Source organism: Podarcis gaigeae, assembly GCF_964106915.1.
Source record: "Podarcis gaigeae genome assembly, chromosome: 10".
Taxonomy (NCBI): Eukaryota; Metazoa; Chordata; class Lepidosauria; order Squamata; family Lacertidae; genus Podarcis; species Podarcis gaigeae.
Window position 1 is genome coordinate 42,867,816 of NC_139686.1, and position 19,419 is coordinate 42,887,234.

The window sequence follows — 19,419 nt, forward strand, 5'->3', positions numbered from 1 at the left end:
AGTGACGGTCTCAGCCTTATCTGGAGATGCTGAACTTGTGACTTCCTGCATGCAAAGTGATGCTCTGCTACTGAGCTTCCTAACTGCAGCAGAGGGCCTGTACCACATTTAGAAGGTTTCTAACAGCACCTCTACCTTGCTATAATATCTGAGTCAAGACTCTATGCTCAAAATCATTAGGCTGTTCTCTAATCCACTCTGTAATAAAACAGTCCCAGCTATGCTTCTATTCATTCAGGAAGAAACTGCCAGCCTTGTCAGAATTCTTAAGGAGACTTCCTTCCCCTTCTACCACGGCAACAGCAGGAATTCCTGATGACTGCAAATCACAAGATTGTCCCAACTGTTATATCCCACAAGCCCAGAATTCATCCTAGTAATCAGACAGTGGGCTCAATTTAGGTGTTTTCTTTTACCATGTGGGATGCACACTGATGTTCTTCATGTGGCTGTAGGCTCCAGCATGAGCCTGTAAAGGAATATGGTGCTCATCTGACCTTGACAATCATAGTCAACAAACAAACAAACATTGGAAGGAGATGGAGTTGCTGAGAAATCCTTGTTCCTTGTGATTTGTTCAGTACCACTCTGCATCCTGAGGCATTGCCTTTTTGCTTGCAAACCATTCAACACATGAAAGACCCTTAGTGGTGGACGAGCCTCATTGCGGTGATATTAGCTGAAGGTTTCTCTGACCAGATGAGTGGTGTTTAGTCTGTTCTAGAAGAGTCACTCTCCCTCAGAAGGAGCAGATCCATAGGTTGGGGATTCTCCAGGATCTTGCACTGTTACTAGAGGCACAGGTGGTCTCTGTAGTGCAGCGGCCTTCTGCTAGCTGCCGCTTTATCTAAACAGGGATAACTTATCTATGCTCTGGTAAATCCTAGGTTAGATTACTGCAATGCGCTATGTGGGGAGCTGCCTTCAAAAACAGCTCCGAAATTGCAGCTGGTGCAGGAAGTGCAACAGATTTACTGCCTGGCTGCAATACCACTCACCAGCTGAATTCTAACACCTCAAGATTATAAGAAATGGTAAAATCAGAGTCTGATTGTGTCCTCCTCACTCTCCATTCCTTTTTCTTTCTGTGTCTTCTTAGATTGGAAGCCAGGCAGGGACTGTGTAAGGCCAATGGAAAAGTGAATATTTAATTTCATACCTCATCCTAACACCTTTTATGGTGGTTCTGCTTCCTCCAACCATTTGGCCATCACAAGCATGCCTTGTTCCTTGACAGGTTTGTAATCAGCTTTCATAATCAGAAAAAGGATGTTCTTTTATAAGGAAGAGTGATGAAAGAAGACATCTGCCAAGGAACAAATAATGCATATTATAAGTCAATATGGCATATTCATACCTGATCAGGGTGCCATCCCTAGAGGCCTACCTCAGCACAGATCATATACCTGCAACCTGAGACATCTTATCCGTGTGTGTGTGAGAGAGACAAAGAGAGAGAGAGAGAGAGAGAGAGAGAGAGAGAGAGAGAGAATTTTCCGCTACTTTCCTGCAATTTGTCTAGCTTGTTAGTATGCCTCTGAAAACCAGTGGCTGGGAATTGCAAGTGGGGTAAGTGCTGTTGTGTTCAGATTCTGCTCGCAGCTTTCCCCTGGGCATCTGCTTTGCAACAGGGAAAACAGGATCCTGAATGAGATGGGCTATTAGACTCACACAGCAGGGTTCTTCTTATGTTCTTTAAAAAAGAATGAAAAAGAAGAACCCATACTTTAAAAAAAACAACAACAAAAAACCCCAAACCCATTCTCCTCACAGAATGGGAAGATATGACATCCTCCCTTCACCCAGCAGTTGAAAACAAATGAAAGGAGCAGGCATTCCTTCTTCCACAGGACATAGTGAGGACTGCTCGTCTCCTACTGTTCTAGAGAATTACATTCTATTTACAAATATATATGAATACTCACACAACTCACAGAATGACAGGTGTGAGGAAGCAGAAACATTAATGACATGCTTCCATATTGGGAGGCATGATATCTAAGTGTGCTTGAATCAGGTTCTGCACATTTTACAGACTGAGCTGCAGGATCATGGATGGGAGGGTGTTTGCGAGGGTTAGTATTGAGTAGTGAGGAAAGGAATATTTCAGAACATCACTGAATTCCTTCCTCAACTTTAGGGAATTAAAAACACAAGGGAGAGAGCAAGCAGGTTTTCAAAATTATATTCATCTATATTTGAGGTGATGGATGAGAAATGACAGCCTTGTTGAGTATGGGTTTGTCACCTAAACTCTCTTTTCAGAAGTGTGTTGTGTGAGTGATGTGAAACACACTCATTATAAAGAATTAGTAGACTCTTCCTCTAGTTTTGGTAGGAATCTTTCACACTGAGAAGAGAAAAAAAATCTTCAATTAAAATAGATAGGTTTTTTTCCCTATCTGTCTCTCTTTCTCACAAACACATATTATCCACCTAGATTTCTGAACAGTGAAACTATCTGCAGTTTGGAAGGAAAGATGGCTGCATCACGTGTATCAAATATATCCCTAAATATTAAATGCTAACTGAAAATTACCCGCAAGGTTTTCTTCCTGTGCTTCATTGCTTTTAATGGAAAGCCTTGCCTGTTGGGGAATCTAACCATATGGTGTGTAATACATTCATATATTTGTGGAAGTCTTTTTTTCTTCTTCTTTTCAAAACCACATTAAATTATTATGCATGGTTACATTAACACAGTAGTGGCCCACCGCATGGGTTGTGTAAAACACATAAATACCAAAAGCATCTTTTTAGTTAAATGAAGAGCTATGCTTATTAGAGGGCTCTTGCAAAACTGGGCCTTGGGTTTCTGAAAGAGCTTCACATTGGGCAAGATGCCAGTAGGTTCCCTGCACTCCAGCCCCTGAGTTTCTCATGGGCTCTTGTTCAGAGAGACTTAGAATTTTCTCTCATTGGATGCCTCTTTGAAATGCAAAACTGAAAAATGCAATAAGTGTATGGGACTTAGGGAATGAGAGAAGTCATTTGGGACTCAGGGAAAGAGACAGCACTTATTTTCAAAAAATAAGGGTTGTTAGTAGGAATGAGCACTGGGATTTAACAAAAGTCATATTTAAAGGTGACTCTGAATTCACACTATCTAAAACAACATGTGAACATGGGCCACAAGAACGTCCAGACTGCCACAGCTACAGGCACAGATTTCCCCACAAATAAAACAACAACACATTGTTATAAGTTGGGGACCCACCCCTAAACCCTAGAAATTAATAAATGGTAGGATTTTGCAGTGGCATAGCGTGGGTTGTCAGCACCTGGGGCAAGGCAAGTAATTTGTGCCCCCTAACCCATGAATTTGTGCCCCCTAACCCTAACCCCCAGATGTTGCGCCCGGTGCGGCCGGCTCCCCTGCACCCCCAACGCTACGCCACTGGGATTTTGATTATTTGGAGCATTGAAGGGAAGATTGCAGGCCAGTGGAATAATACGAGCTAAGCTTTCTTTCCAAGCCAGTGCCTTACCTGGGATAGAGGTGTTAACATGACAAAAGGTGTTGATGACCCATCTAAGAGGAATCCTTGGGCTGAGCAGACAGAGGTCACCAAGGTGATGGTGTGTGTGAGAGAGGTGATAGGAAAAGAGAGTCTTTAGCAAGGTGTGCTGGGAAGGAGATAGGGAAGAACAAAGACAGAGATCCATCTTGGGCAGACTTGTTGAAGGCAGGCTGGCAGAGATGCCTTGGGACTCTAGTACTGTACTGCTGTGGGGAACAAGCTTCTCTTGAGATGACCATGTTGTAAAATCTGGACTTCCTCTATCTACTAGATTCAGGTGTAAATATGTGAATAAAGCATCTTTCTCAAAGCTATGACAGCCTCCGCTGTGTCTTCAATTCTCCAAAGGAACACAGACCCTGGTTGAGGACCAAGACCCCTGGAATCCTATGCATGGCTCAGTAGAGATTGGTGTGGCCATTAATAATATGTTTGCTGGGGGGTGGGGTCTGATTCCTCAACTGAGATGAATGGGACAGCCCTTGAAGATGTGGGGTTTCTGTGTATATATCTCAGAGCTCATGTGGTCAAAAGTAGTATGTGGCCAGATAATCATGACTCCCATGATAGAAGTGAGACTTAAACCCAGATCACCCAGATCCAAATTCAGTTCTCTCTCACTGGACATTGGATCTCAGAAATACAATCGAATATGCAATGTTTTGTCATGCAGATCACTAATATCCTTATTTTATAATGAGATTCCATCATTACTTTTAAATACATAAGGGTTTCTTATTAATTTACCTCTCTGGAATACTGCACAAGCAAATAAAAAAAGAGAGACTCTATATTTAATTTTTGGCAGTAGAGTGAGAGAAACGTAATGGCAGGAGCTGATGGGACTTAAATGAAATTGTGACAGCGACAAGGTTTTAAACTTGTGTTTCAAACTTGTGTGGCGGCATTAAATGTTAATGTGATAATGAGGCAATTTAGTGTCCCAAAGTAAAAAATTAGGTCCAAATGCTAAGGGTCGTCTGCTTTTTGTGCAGTGTGCAGTGAATTGCAAATTGCATTTGAGGTGTTGGCAGAAGGCCTCCTGCCCTAGATATCTGAAGCAATTTTAATCTCCTCCTGCTTCCAGGCAGATTCCGAGATCTGCAAGACCCCTGTTGTTATGATGGCTTTGTGTGCTCCCGTGAGGCTGTCAATTGGCCAGTGCCAGGCATGCTGAATGAATGAATAATTCTGACAGCTTCAGATCCTTGCAGGAATGCAAGCTGTTTGGGAAAACAGCTTTATGTTTTGGATGTTTGCTACTGAGTCAGCCTTTGGAGGGGTGGAATCAGTATTGGAATTCTCAGGATAAATCACATGTGATTGTTTTACACATTTTTGTTTTTTTTACCCCACACAACAAAGACTTGACAAATCAAGCATTTGCTCAAAGGCTGTATTTATTAGCATAACAAAGATGAAATTGTGTCACTCAAGCTAAACAAGGTATAATTTGCACAAGTGGGTAAGAAATCTGCCCGCCTGCCTGTGGGAGCCAAACCACCCCAGATGAACTTCATCACCTATGGAGGTATGGTGGTAGAAATAGCACCTCCCCCTAAATGGCAGTCATGGGTGTGCCACCTGATATGTGCTAGCCATCCCCACTGCTTAACAGATGGCACACATAGATCCCGAGAGCACAAAACCAAGTTGCCTCCCCCCCCAAGCCGGTCAAGAATAGGAGGAAATTTGGGGATGGGATTCAAGATTATAGGGATTTCAAAAATACGTTAATGGCTTCTCAACCTTCCAAACCTGGATGTTTTCAGCAAAACATCCATTCCAGAAGCAAAACCTGATGGTGATGGTCAACACCCTAAGGCACTATGGCTGAAGGGCCATGTTAAAATCCATGTACCTGCCCACAGTACATGGTACCAGTCAGATTAAATCCAACCCACCAAAAACCAATTGAATTAAAGATAGGGCAGAGTAGGTGAACAAGGGCAATCAGAGAGATCCCCCAAAAATCCTACTAAGACCCATGTGGTGACTAGCAAAAGGCTACACTGCTCAAAATGTGGGAGGGTGTCCTTGAGGGAAGGGCTTACCTCATGTAGAAAGCTACATGAGGACTCCCTCCCTTTGAGGATGAGGCTTTGGGACGCCGCCTCCTCCAGGCTAGGAATGAGACCATACAGCTTTGTTTGGTCTTCCTGGTCTTCCTTCACAGTGTGTGTTTGCATTTCCTGGGCACACAATCTGAAGTATATTTTCACAGAAGTGAACTCTACCAGATTCAGCAGTGCTTACCCCAAGTTGCTCTGCACTAGCTTTGAGTTTCAGAGCATTGAGCAGTATATAACAATGTGACATAAATATGGCATTTTCATATGCAGCAAATACAATCCCTTTTCCATGTTTCAATCAAGCACTTCAAAACCTCTGTAATAACTAGGGCTGTTCAGCAATTGTCATTTAAACTTACTTTCTGTTACAAAAAAGAAATAGTGGGAGGATACATTTTCCCCATTGCATTCATCTTGAGGAAACTGCGTCATGTCCTTTGAACTGTCAGGCTGCTGGGCTAAACAAATTGGGTGTAGTTTTTCTTTTCATACTAGCCAAACCCCATGAAGAAAAGAACACAACAGTATGAAAATTGCTCCTAGGAAATTTAAGAGAAGGCTGCTTTTACTTCATGGCATGGGGCCTGCCTCTTGATGAATACAAAAGCATGCCACACAATGGCTTCTTGACTGAAGTATGTCACAATTCAGGAGGCAAACCATGCCACCAGCAAACAACTGTCATCCAGCATGCATTTCACTCAATTCCATTATCGGAAAAAGTTATATAACCTGCTCTTCAAAATGCTGGGCGTTTGAAGCATATTTTTATGTTGCAGATGTGGTATTGGTGGTATTACTGGGTTAACTATGTACTATACAAAAACATGAGAGCTTCTAGTGAAAAAGGAAATGGTATTCTACCCCAGTACTCTATAGGGCACTAGTCACAATAAAATAAATGGGACTTGAGCACCAACTTGCAAGTAAACATGCATAAATCTCACAGGAAAACACATGGATTTCAATGAGATTTATTCAGGCCTATCTATTCCAGATTGGGTTGTTTGCCCATCAATACAATAAAGAACAGAACAAAGCTTTAATCAAAATGGAGTTAGAATTTCTACCTCTTTCTCCACAACTTTTTGGTCCCACCACTTGGCTGGGAAATCTATATAAGCTTGCAGGGCTTCACTGCCTTATCTCGTACTGTGAAGTATTGTTCAGAATGTATTTCCATCCTATTAGAAACAGTGGATTTTTATTTGAACATGTTCTATAGTTTTGTACCATAGTCAGGACTTTGGTTGTCAGAATATAAATGAAAAAAGTAAGACACATCACAAATAGTGAGATTTTATGTATTTCATGGCCTTTTGACTTAGTTTTTGCTTTTATCTGACCATATATATATATATATATATATATATATATATATATATATATATTTGCTTTCGTAGATTTTCACGGGTACAGGAATGCAGGTTTTGGTGTCCTCGGGTGTCTTCCCGTGTAAAAGTTGGGGTGTCTAGGCGACGTTTCGACGAGGTCTCACTCGTCATCTTCAGGCTGGTGCTTTCGGCTTCTTGTTACTGGAACAGAGCGGGATCTCAATGTTTGAGTTCCTATAAATACTGTAGAGGGGGTGTGGTGTCTAGCCTCCAATGTTCTGGGCAGAGAGGAAGTTCCCAGGCTAGTGTGCCTTTTCTTCTTTTGTTCCTTAATTACTTGAGAGATACCTTGAGTGATTTCTTGAGTGATATCCTGAGTACCACTTAGGTGGGTCATTAGGTGTGGATTAGTTGCTAAAGTCTTTGTGTCTTGACCTCTTGAACTTTGTGAAGAGTTTTCCTGAGAAGATGGCTGTATTGCACTTAGTTGTGCTTTGGCTTGGCTTCGTGTGTAGGGGCGAGCTGTGGTTTTGTGGCTTGTGTCAGCCAGATCTGTGTAGGGATTGCAGGGGGGTGCAGCATCCGGAGGTGCCACCATGGATTGGCTACTGGATGGTGTCAGTAATTCATCTGTGGAGAGAGTCTGGGTTTGGGTCTGGTGTGGTTGATTGGTGTTGGCGTTCTGTGTGCCTCTGGATCTGGTGTCAGTTTTTGTGGGGAGGGCTAATTTCCAGATGTCTGGCAAGCGGGATGTGTCGTCACGCTTGTTCATGTTGTGAGGGTGTTTCTCTATCTCGATGGCTTCCATGATTATTCTCTTGTGGTGATGTTCCGTGTTAAAGAGCAATTTGGAATCTGCAAAATTAATTTCGTGTCCTGTTTCTTTCATGTGTTGGAAAAGAGAGGAAGTTTTTTCTTCTTTTTTGACGGCATTCTTGTGTTCTGCGATACGTGCATTTATTTGTCTGTTTGTTTGTCCAATGTACGTGGCTGGGCAGACTTTGCAGGGTATTTCATAGATCCCTTGGTTTTCCAACTGGATTTTATCCTTGGGGTTTCTGAGGATATTGGCTATTTTTTGGTTGGTGCAAAAGGCTGTTTTGATATTGTGTTTATGGAGGATTTTGCTAATTTTATCTGTAGTGCCCTTGATATAAGGAAGGAGGGCCATGCCATTGTTTTCTTCTGTGTCTTGGTTTTTGGGGGGTGTTTCCTTTTGGATTAGCTTCGTAATCCTGTTTTGCTGGTATCCATTGGCAATTAACACATTTGAGAGATTCTGTAACTCAGTTGTCAAGTGGTCTTTGTCAGCCAGGCGTTTGGTTCTGGAGATGAGAGTCTTGGCTACGGAGTTTATTTGTGCAGGGTGGTGGTGTGATTGTGCATGTAAGTAGCGGTTGGTGTGTGTTTTTTTCTGGTAGATAGTGTGTCCTAGGGAGCCATCAGGTTTTTTGTAGATTAGGACGTCAAGGAAGGGAAGTTGGTTGTTGGCTTCTATTTCCATAGTGAATTGTATTTTGGGGTGTAAGTTGTTGAGATGTGTGAGGAAGCTATCCAAAAGGAAACAAAATCCTCCATAAACACAATATCAAAACAGCCTTTTGCACCAACCAAAAAATAGCCAATATCCTCAGAAACCCCAAGGATAAAATCCAGTTGGAAAACCAAGGGATCTATGAAATACCCTGCAAAGTCTGCCCAGCCACGTACATTGGACAAACAAACAGACGAATAAATGCACGTATCGCAGAACACAAGAATGCCGTCAAAAAAGAAGAAAAAACTTCCTCTCTTTTCCAACACATGAAAGAAACAGGACACGAAATTAATTTTGCAGATTCCAAATTGCTCTTTAACACGGAACATCACCACAAGAGAATAATCATGGAAGCCATCGAGATAGAGAAACACCCTCACAACATGAACAAGCGTGACGACACATCCCGCTTGCCAGACATCTGGAAATTAGCCCTCCCCACAAAAACTGACACCAGATCCAGAGGCACACAGAACGCCAACACCAATCAACCACACCAGACCCAAACCCAGACCCTCTCCACAGATGAATTACTGACACCATCCAGTAGCCAATCCATGGTGGCACCTCCGGATGCTGCACCCCCCTGCAATCCCTACACAGATCTGGCTGACACAAGCCACAAAACCACAGCTCGCCCCTATACACGAAGCCAAGCCAAAGCACAACTAAGTGCAATACAGCCATCTTCTCAGGAAAACTCTTCACAAAGTTCAAGAGGTCAAGACACAAAGACTTTAGCAACTAATCCACACCTAATGACCCACCTAAGTGGTACTCAGGATATCACTCAAGAAATCACTCAAGGTATCTCTCAAGTAATTAAGGAACAAAAGAAGAAAAGGCACACTAGCCTGGGAACTTCCTCTCTGCCCAGAACATTGGAGGCTAGACACCACACCCCCTCTACAGTATTTATAGGAACTCAAACATTGAGATCCCGCTCTGTTCCAGTAACAAGAAGCCGAAAGCACCAGCCTGAAGATGACGAGTGAGACCTCGTCGAAACGTCGCCTAGACACCCCAACTTTTACACGGGAAGACACCCGAGGACACCAAAACCTGCATTCCTGTACCCGTGAAAATCTACGAAAGCAAATATATATATATATATATATATATATATATATATATGTGTGTGTGTGTGTGTGTGTGTGTGTAGTTCATGAAAGGTTATGTCACAATAAGGGTGAAATCCTCTGCTCTTTTACCTGAGAGTAAGCCCCGCTGAACTCAATGGGACTTCTGAGTAAGCATGTATAAGCACTTGCTCTAAATCTATTAGCCTTTAAATTGCACAAGAATCTTCCTCATTCTTACTGCAACAGACACAGCTACCCCTCTGGATTCTTCAGATTCTGTTATTGTGCTCCCTATGCAAGATTCAGGGACCAGGGCTATATTGTATCAGACGTTCAAGTTTTATTTATTTATTTACTTACGAATTAATGAATGAAAAGGCATAATGATGCCGGTATGCTGGCAGTAGAACTCAGCATTATTCCATGAGGACAGGAAGGATATAGAAGAAAGAATAGAAGGATGACAAAACAATAACTGGGAAAGTGTATCAAATGATATTTAAAATAAAAACATCCACTAAGTGATTATTCCATATTATTTCAGCATACTTCTATAATATGAATGCCGTGATGTTCCTTTGTGTCCCTATATAGACCACAGTTGACAAGTCCTTTCCTGTGAAAATCATGTAAACTAAATAAATATCATGCCCTGAAGTTCTTTCATTTCATTTTTACGTGTGTGTGTATGTGTGTTTAAATGCAGGTATATATATAAGCTATTACTGTTGGATTTCTCCTTCAAATGTGGAAAGAATAGTAACGTTGAAAGAAAAATACTTTAAAAGAATGTGTCTTGACAAACAACTGAAGTATTCTGTTATTTTTATCTGACACGCACAAAGCACACTTCATCATGAACCAGACAACCAAACAAATTTGGTACCAGTCTTGCTTGTCTTTAAAAATTCCAGGTGACAGATGTTGCGGATTTTCTCTCTCTCGAAGTATGTGAGCTTCGGCATAAGAACAAAAGACCCTGTCATTGGTCTAAAATGGCAAGTGAGTTAACTCTGGCACCATGGTTTACCAGGATCACTGTGCACAAAGAAATTCATCAAATTGCTTTCCAATTTAAGTTCACCATCCTATTGATTTCCGTGTTCGATATCATAACTCACCAAAATATATGAACTGAATTCCAAATACAGGAAGAGAAAGATTTTAAGATTCTTTAAGGTGCCATCAATCTCTATTTTGTACTTGCATGTTGGAGCAGTAGTAAGAATAGTAGTAGTAAACAGCACCACAGACTGAGCCTGCAGACAGTTGCAATTTTGCAGGAGGGATGCAGGTGTATACTGGAATGTTAGCTTTATTCAGTTAAAGTGGGTTATAGGTAATAAGGTAAAGGAAAAAGGTAAAGGACCCCTGGACGGATAAGTCCAGCCAAAGGCAACTATGGGGTTGTGGTGCTCATCTCACTTTCAGGCCAAGGGAGCTGGCGTTTTTCCATAGACAGCTTTCCGGGTCATGTCGCCAGCATGACTAAACTGCTTCTGGCACAATGGAACACCATGACGGAAACAAGAGTGCACTGAAACATCTTCCTGCCACAGCAATACCTATTTATCTACTTGCACTGGCATGCTTTCGAACTGCTAGGTTGGCAGGAGCTCACCCCGTTGCAGGGATTTGAACCGCCAACCTTCCGATCAGCAAGCCTAAGAGGCTCAGTGGTTTAGACCACAGCGCCACCTGCGTTCCTTTACCTAAAGTGGATTATAGGGTTCTGTGGCCCCAGTGCAACAAATCCACTTTTAAAATGAATCAGACTTTTTCTGGATTAGAAAGTGATGGGGAAAGGCATTGAAAAGTGGAGGGACAATGAATGTCTAATGAGGAAATGTATAAACACCCTACTAGCAAATTTTACTTACAACCAGTCCAGCGGGTAACACTGGCCACCTTTTTCCTACTTTGTCTCAGGATTGCCCTTGTAAAACTCAGCAGAGAGAAGGATGGCTCTGCCTCTCATTGGCTCTTATTCTACCTGCTGTTTGTCTCCCTGCCTTTTGCCCTACCAGTCCCAATGAGCACCAGCCACCACATAGCTGCATATCTTTCTTACATCAATAAAATTATCTAGCAAAGAGGTGCCATATATATTTGCAATGTATGGCTGAAAATCCAGAAATGTGTATTTCACCAGAGTGCAACAATTAATTTCAAACACTTTTTGTTAGGGAGCATAACAACTTTTCAGGCACTGAAAAAAAGCCAGCACTTTTTTAAAAAAAAAGTGTCATATATGCAGAATTCTCTGTTAATTTAATAATACACAGAAGAGTGATTTTAAAAATCGTGAAGGTAATTACAGATGGGGAAAGGAGACTAACAACATCAAATACTTTTAGTTCCACAAAATAATATTTAAAATGAGTAGACCATGACTATTTATGGAGGACAAAGAGGAAAAGAAAAAAAGAGGTTGGTTTCCTTTAGGTGCCATGCAATGCACTGCAATAAATATTTACTCTGTAGTTAATTCCTGTGTGTTCAATAGGGCCTATTACCAAATATGTGTTTTGCAGCCTTAAATACTTTGTGGCTCCCTTTTCTTCTCCAACAGAGTCCTTTTTGCATTGCAAATGATATTTCTAGTCCCTCTGTCTTCAGCTGTTTTCTCCATCTGTTGGACTGTGATCACATGATGGAAAAACTCATTTGACCTTCCTTTTCCATGTGGTAAATATGCACTCCATAAGTCCCCATCCCCCCCATATGACTTTTATAAACAGCCTGGGTCTTGTCAAATCGTATGTAAATAATAAGAAACGGAGGGTAAGATTTGTTTGACATCTTACTGCACTGCTTAATATTATCTTGCCATTATTGTGAAGCTTTGTTCTGTAATTTTTATGTACATGGAATATTTATATTCTGCAGGTTGTCTGGAATGGAAAGTATGGAATAACAATATTTTGTACAAAGTGTTTTGTGCCTTCATCCATGGAGGTCGAAGAAGAGTGTATGTATAGATTTGGAACCTGCCAGAGAATGAGGAAGCAAGGAAGTTGGTGTTTCCTGCCAACACCTGTTGCTCTAGGCTAGGGGTGGCTAAGGTGATGCTCTTCAAATGTGATGCTTCTTCCTGTGTGAGTATTTCCTTCCCCAGCCCCTGCTTGCCCCACTGTTTCCCAGTCCTGGCTACAGCCCTTGCTGGGATTCACTTCCTCCTCTTCCTCTTCCTCCCCCCGATCCCCTGCCAGTTTCTGACACTAGAACTTGAACCAATGAATTGAAGTTACAAGAAAGGAGCTCCCGATTAAACATCAAGAAGACCTTTCTGACAGTAAGAGCTGTTTGACAGTGGAACAGACTCTCTTGGGAAGTGGTTGACTTTCCTTCCATGGAAGTTTATAAGCAGAGGTTGGGTGGCCATCTATCATGGATGCTTTAGCTGCGATTCCTGCATTGCAGGGGGTTGGACTAGATAAAGAAGAAGAACAGTTTTGGATTTGATGTCCTGCTTTATCACTACCCTAAGGAGTCTCAAAGCGGCTAACAATCTCCTTATCCCTTCCTCCCCCACAACAAACGCTCTGTGAGGCAAGTGAGGCTGAGAGACTTCAGAGAAGTGTGACCAGCCCATGGTCACCCAGCAGCTGCATGTGGAGAAGCGGGGAATCGAACCCGGTTCACCAGATTACGAGTCCAGCACTCTTTACCACTACACCACACTGGCTCTAGATGACCCTTGTAGTTCCTTCCAACTCTAAAATTCTATTATTCTAACAAGGATGATATTTCACCATGACCAATATATGGAAAGGGAAGTTAGAAATATTATTAGAAAGAAATATTATTAGAAAGAATAATTAAACATGTAATAAATATTATAGGAAGCCTAGGCAATATGCAACAGAACAATGGTATTAAAACAAGAATAAGATAAAACAACAACAAGAAGAAGATAAAAACCAACAAAAGACAAAACACAAGTATGGAACGTTGTCTTCTTTTGTGTGCAATTTGCATGTAGCTTTTGGCAGCAATTGATTGCTGCTAATAGGTTAAAAGGTAGTTCAGCATTGGAACCTAGCCCTCAGCAGTTTTGCTTCTTTCAAAAAATGGAAAGGAATGCTGTTCAATATTTCAGCTAAGAATGGATGCTGACCCATAGGCAAAAGGTTCCGCAAGGGAAACCATTCAACTACCGATAACTTACACTGCCTGAATTGCCAGCAAGTTTCTGGAGGAGGTAGAAATATTTATTCTCTGTTTCCAGTCTCCAGCACAGCTCAGTCCAAACTATTGCTCTGGATAAGTAAAGGCCAGTTGCTGGAGATGCTTAGGCTATGTGAACAAGAAGGAATTTACCTGTTTCATTTCTAGCCAACACTGTCAGTCCTCTTGCTTCTCAATATAAGCAAAACTGAAATTCAGTCTGTTGGGATGAAGGCATCAAACTTGCATTTAGAATTTAAAGGCATTGCTTTTCTGCTACCAGAATATAACATTTGTTTTCCAGAGTTCACTAGACCCCTTATTGTCATGTTTAAAAATGTTCGGTCTGTGCGTTTCACATCTCACTCTTATCCCGTTGTTTAGTTCAATGAAGTCTAAAAATACAGCGGAAAGTCTTCAAGTCATTCCACTATAGCATTATGGAACACAACAAGTCTAAAAGCGAAGCTGAATGGGGGAATGATTTCACCACAGGCGCTCTGTTCCTGTGCGGTTACTGATGAGGCCTCCTGGAGTAACCGATAATAAACTGAAGCCTACTTGGAGATTTTGTGCTAGCCTATGCCAAACGAAATTAGAGTTGTTGACTAGAGTGTGTAGAGGGACTGAGAAAGATTCAAAAACTTCAGAAATCTCAGGTGGTTGAACATCATGCTTCAAGGTTTATGCCAATCTCACAGCGCCTGAGAGGAATCATTTCCCCTTCTGATGCTGCTTCATAACCCCTACTCAGCTAGATCGCTTATTTTTCACACTCTTTGGAACCATCTGGCATAGGCCAATGGGACAATGAATTATAGGGGAATTTTTTAGCAATGCAAAATCAGTACACACAGCCTGCCACTCCCATTTCTACAGGGCTGAACCAAGACATTTTGCTGAGGCAGAGTTGCAAATAACACTCCACGCCCCTGTAAAGTCAGCCTGCTTAGTAGCCAAGACAGAACTTGCACTTTTACAAGTTCCGTATAATGTTGGTTCTACACTTGTGAGGAGTCAGTCTTTTCGCATGGCAGCCCATATGCTTTGAAACTCCTTGACCATTCATATTAGTCAGGCATGCCAAAACCTTATTTATAGCCAGATATAGGTAGGTGCCATTGCCATTATAAGAGAACAAGGGAGGCACTGACTACTGTATACTTTTAGACTATAGACACCTAGGCACTGCTCAATACATTAAGCCTACTGAGTTCAGTCACATGGCTAAACATGTACCCATCATCTCACAATGCAATGTCTGTTCTCTTGCTAACCACTGAGTTGTTTTGCCTCCAATTATAGTGTTATATTTGCAGCCAAATCCTACCCATATTTGCAGCCTAATCCTACCCATGTTTTCTCTGATTGATTTCCAGTTAGAAGCGTTCCCGCCTGCTGTCTAGAACTCCTGCCTTCAATAGGTTTAAGCTACAATAGTTTTATACTTTATATAAAATCCCTTGGATCCTGATTTGCCCTTTTGCAAATGGAAGGGTTCCTTCGATTCATGGAACGGATTCTGATCCAGTGGGGGCTTCTGCTTACAGAAGTCAGGGAAAGGCAGTTTTCCCCATTTCCCACTCAGCCCCTATCCCGATTGTGCCAGAGCTTTGCCTAGCCCACTGAAGCAATTTGACACTAGAACTCGTGGACCTCCAGTGAAGACAAATGTCAGAAGATTCAGGACAAACTAAATAAAGGACGTCTTCACACAGGAGACGGGGCTGGAAGGCTTTAAAAGAGGATTGGACAAATCCATTGAGGGTAAGGCTTTCAATGGCTGTTAGCCATGATGGCTATGCTCTGCCTCCATAGTCAGAGGCAGAAATCCTTCTGAATCCAGAACAGGATGCTGGACTAGATGGGCCATTGGTCTGATCCTGCAGGCTCTTCTTAGATTCTTCTGAGGCTACAGGTAACCTTCCATCAGTGGTCTATTCAAATGAGTGGAATTCTGCTCACTGGGATATAGAATCCAAGGCCTTCCTTTTAATTATTGTTATAGGCCACCTTGAGGATGTGTAATTAATTAGGTGGGGCAGAAGCTTCTTAAATGAATAAATATTTTAGCTCCTGATGTTTATGGAGGTTGCAAAAACCTCAAACTGAAATAAACTAAAAAGTGGATTAGTATATAAATGGAATTCATGAATTTTAATGGGGCAAATTTAAATATAAACAAAGATAAAACTGTTAATGAGACTATTCAGAAGTAATGTGATTGTGTGTGTGTATTTTCAAATAAATCTCAGTTATCTATCTTCAGCCCAATTAGTATTCTACCATGTTACAACTAACTGTGAAGACCTAAGAAGAATGTATTAGGACTCATACTTCTAATGGAAGATATGGTGGGTACAAATGTATCAATCATGTGGGAGGTTAACATGACTAACAGAAGTACTGTGGTGCAATTCTAATTTTGTAAACTGCTATTTATACCTAGATAATGAAATGGCCTAACTAGCAGTCCTCCTTCCAATACTGACCTAAAATCAGCCAGGCATATGATTGTGACTTACACTTACACTATATCGTTGCCTTCTGCATTCTTTCAGGAAAGTAAAATAATTTACCGTACATTTTTAGCTTTAAAAAACCCCACTTTACCAATCAGCTGTATGCAAGTCTGTTTTCTCTTTTGACTCTTTTTGGTGGCCTTTGCGTTATACAACTACTTACTCTGTCCATACAGATAAATGGGCATGTAACTGCCCATAACAAAAAATACAAAGCTATGAAGCTAAAAAGGTAGGATACATGGAGGGGGAGGGGGAATCTAAACAATTAAGTTTTCAATATAATTATTTGGTGATAAGTTTAAACAAATTTGGGATCCTGGCACTAGGAGCAGTTGAAAAAAAAAAGAAATAAAAAACCATGGCTGTAGAAACAGAGAAATATCTTAACTGGAGGTTCTTCTATGCTGCTGTTGCTGCATTTCTTCAGAAATTAAAGAATTACTTGTGAACAAGACAGAATTGCCTGGTATACTCAATTTGCTGCCACTTTCTTTGTTCCAAGATAGAGCGGGGAACCTGTGACCTTCCACATGTTGCTGAATGGCTACTCCCATCAACCCCAGCCACTGTGGCTTACAGACAGAGAGGAAATGTTTAGCAACGTTTAGAGTTTTGGAGGAAATGGAGAATCATGGGCTAGTGATCCCTGTTTAAGAGCTAAAGACCCAGGCCTGCTCAGCACAGTTAGACATGTTTATGCCCATTGATTTCAATATGCATAACCAAACTTAATTCAGTCCAGTAGTTATAAACCATGGCACTTAAGTGAAAAGTTAGTTTTGTTCTGAATAACTTTACCAGGCAGGATCATAATTTTGCATGTGAGAAGAGCTCATCCTTATCTCCATGAAATCATAAGGAGTTATCCTCATGTACAAACATTTAACACTGAGATACCCATCGTATCTAGAACAAGGCTTACTTTTCTTTATGCACTCAATTTACCAGCCTTCACAGTGCTCAGACCACAGAAGGCTAATATAACTTGGTTACTGTCAAGTATCACTTAAGAAAAGCTTATGTACTTCAGTTCCCCTACAGTGTACATTGTCTTAGGATGGATGTCCAGATGGTATTGACATCTGTTCCTTCCCTTGATTGCTTTTAAGCTCAACCAACTTGCTCAAGGCAAGGCACTCAGCAAGAAGCCTAGAATATTTTCTTTGTCCTGATTCAACCAGTGCTGCAGTTAATATTTAAAAACAGATTGGTGATCCACAACAATAAATGAACAATGAACAGACTGCGCCCCAGATATCCTGCCCCCCTGACAAAATCAGAAGGGCTGACCTCCTTCGATAGCTTGTAACACACTCGTTGTAATCACTTGGTTTGTCATTTGCTCCCTGAGATGTGTTCATGTGTGGGATGCAGTGAATCAATGCACAGCTCATATTAGTTTCAACTGACTCATAAAGATCTAAGCAGCCTTTGAACAGACCTTAGAAATCTATGCAGGCCGGTCTAAGTTTTTCACTGGTCCTGCTGCATGTTTGGATACTTAGTCCAAACTGCACTTGACCTAAGCATCAGATACAAATGTGACGAATGAGTAAAAAACCCACAGTTATATACAAGGTCTCTCCAACATCTCACTAATATAAAAACCATAAGATATGTTGTAATGAATCAAATGAATTGTTCATCTAGGTTAGCATGATGCTGCTGATAGTGATTAATGCCAGATGCTTCAGAAGACAGAAGCAAGGCAGCTGGTTGATGATCCATTTCCTTCTTTCCCCCAGCCCTTCAGTTTCAATAAGCATTGTAAGATGGGCTTGTGTACTGTACAGTATTTTAGTCATGCGTACTGTCCTAGAACTGGAACACTTGAAGATACGTGTGGCTTATTTAAGTTTCTTCATTGTATGTTCATTCTGTATTAACTTAAATAAGCCACAAGTGTTCCAGTTCTAGGACAGTACGCATGAGGAAAATACTGTACAGTACACAGTACACAGATAAAATTACTATTAAAAAACCCCATGACATATGATCACATCTACACAGAATGATGCTCCAAGCATCAAGCTGATGTGAAAAACAGAATGGATTTAAACTAGAGACCATATGCATTTTGTCCCCCAAGAGGTCTTCCACAGTGGTCAAATAATTTTTATCATATATTTTTTCACCAAATGTTAGTCACTTGTCTATATAGATAAGGTGATATGACCAAACATATCCATATGGTTACTGTGCACACATGGCAAATATGGTTATTTGAGAGGATATATAAAACAGCACTTTTCTATTAGTGCCCAATCATATATGTTTTAGAGCATTCTCCAGTTACAGATTATAGGCTACTCAGTGCAGCATCAAATACCTCCCCCATCTTCCTGAGATTTGATTGATTGATTGAATTTATATACCGCTGTACACCCACAGGTCTCAGCGTGGTTCATAAAATAAAATCAATATATAAAACCACATAATACATAATCAAAATAAAAGTAATAACAACCCAATACCCACCCCCAAAACCCCACATTTTAAAAGGGCCTAGGATGTCAATCAAGTCAACAAAAGGCCTGGTTAAATTGGAATGTATTTGCCTGGAGTCTAAAGGTGTATAATGAAGGCGCCAGGCAAACCTCACTGGGGAGAGCATTCCACAGTAATCTAACCTGGAGGTTATCAGAGTATAGACAACAGTAATTAGGCTATCCCTGTCCAGATAGGAGCATAGCTGGGCCACCAGCCAAAGCTGATGGAAGGCACTCCAGGCCACTGAGGCCACCTGAGCCTTGAGCGACAGCAAAGGATCCAGGAGTACCCCTAAGCTACGAACCTGCTCTTTCAGGGGAAGTGTAACCCCATCAAGAGCAGGCAACCTCCCACCCATCTGGTCTAGGGAACCACCCGCTAACAGTGCCTCAGTCTTATCTGGATTGAGTTTCAGTTTGTTGTCTCTCATCCAGTCTGTTACGAGGCAAGACACTGGTCCAGCACTTCCACTGCCTCACCTGCAGATGTAAAGGAGAAATAGAGCTGAGTGTCATCAGCATACTGCTGACAATGTACTCCAAACTTCTGGATAACCCCACCCAGCGGTTTCATGTAGATGCTAAACAATGTAAGGGATAGGAGTGTGTCCTGTGGAACCCCACATTGAAGGTTCCATGGGGCTGAAAAGCATTGCCCAAGCAACACCCTCTGGGAACGACTATCCAAG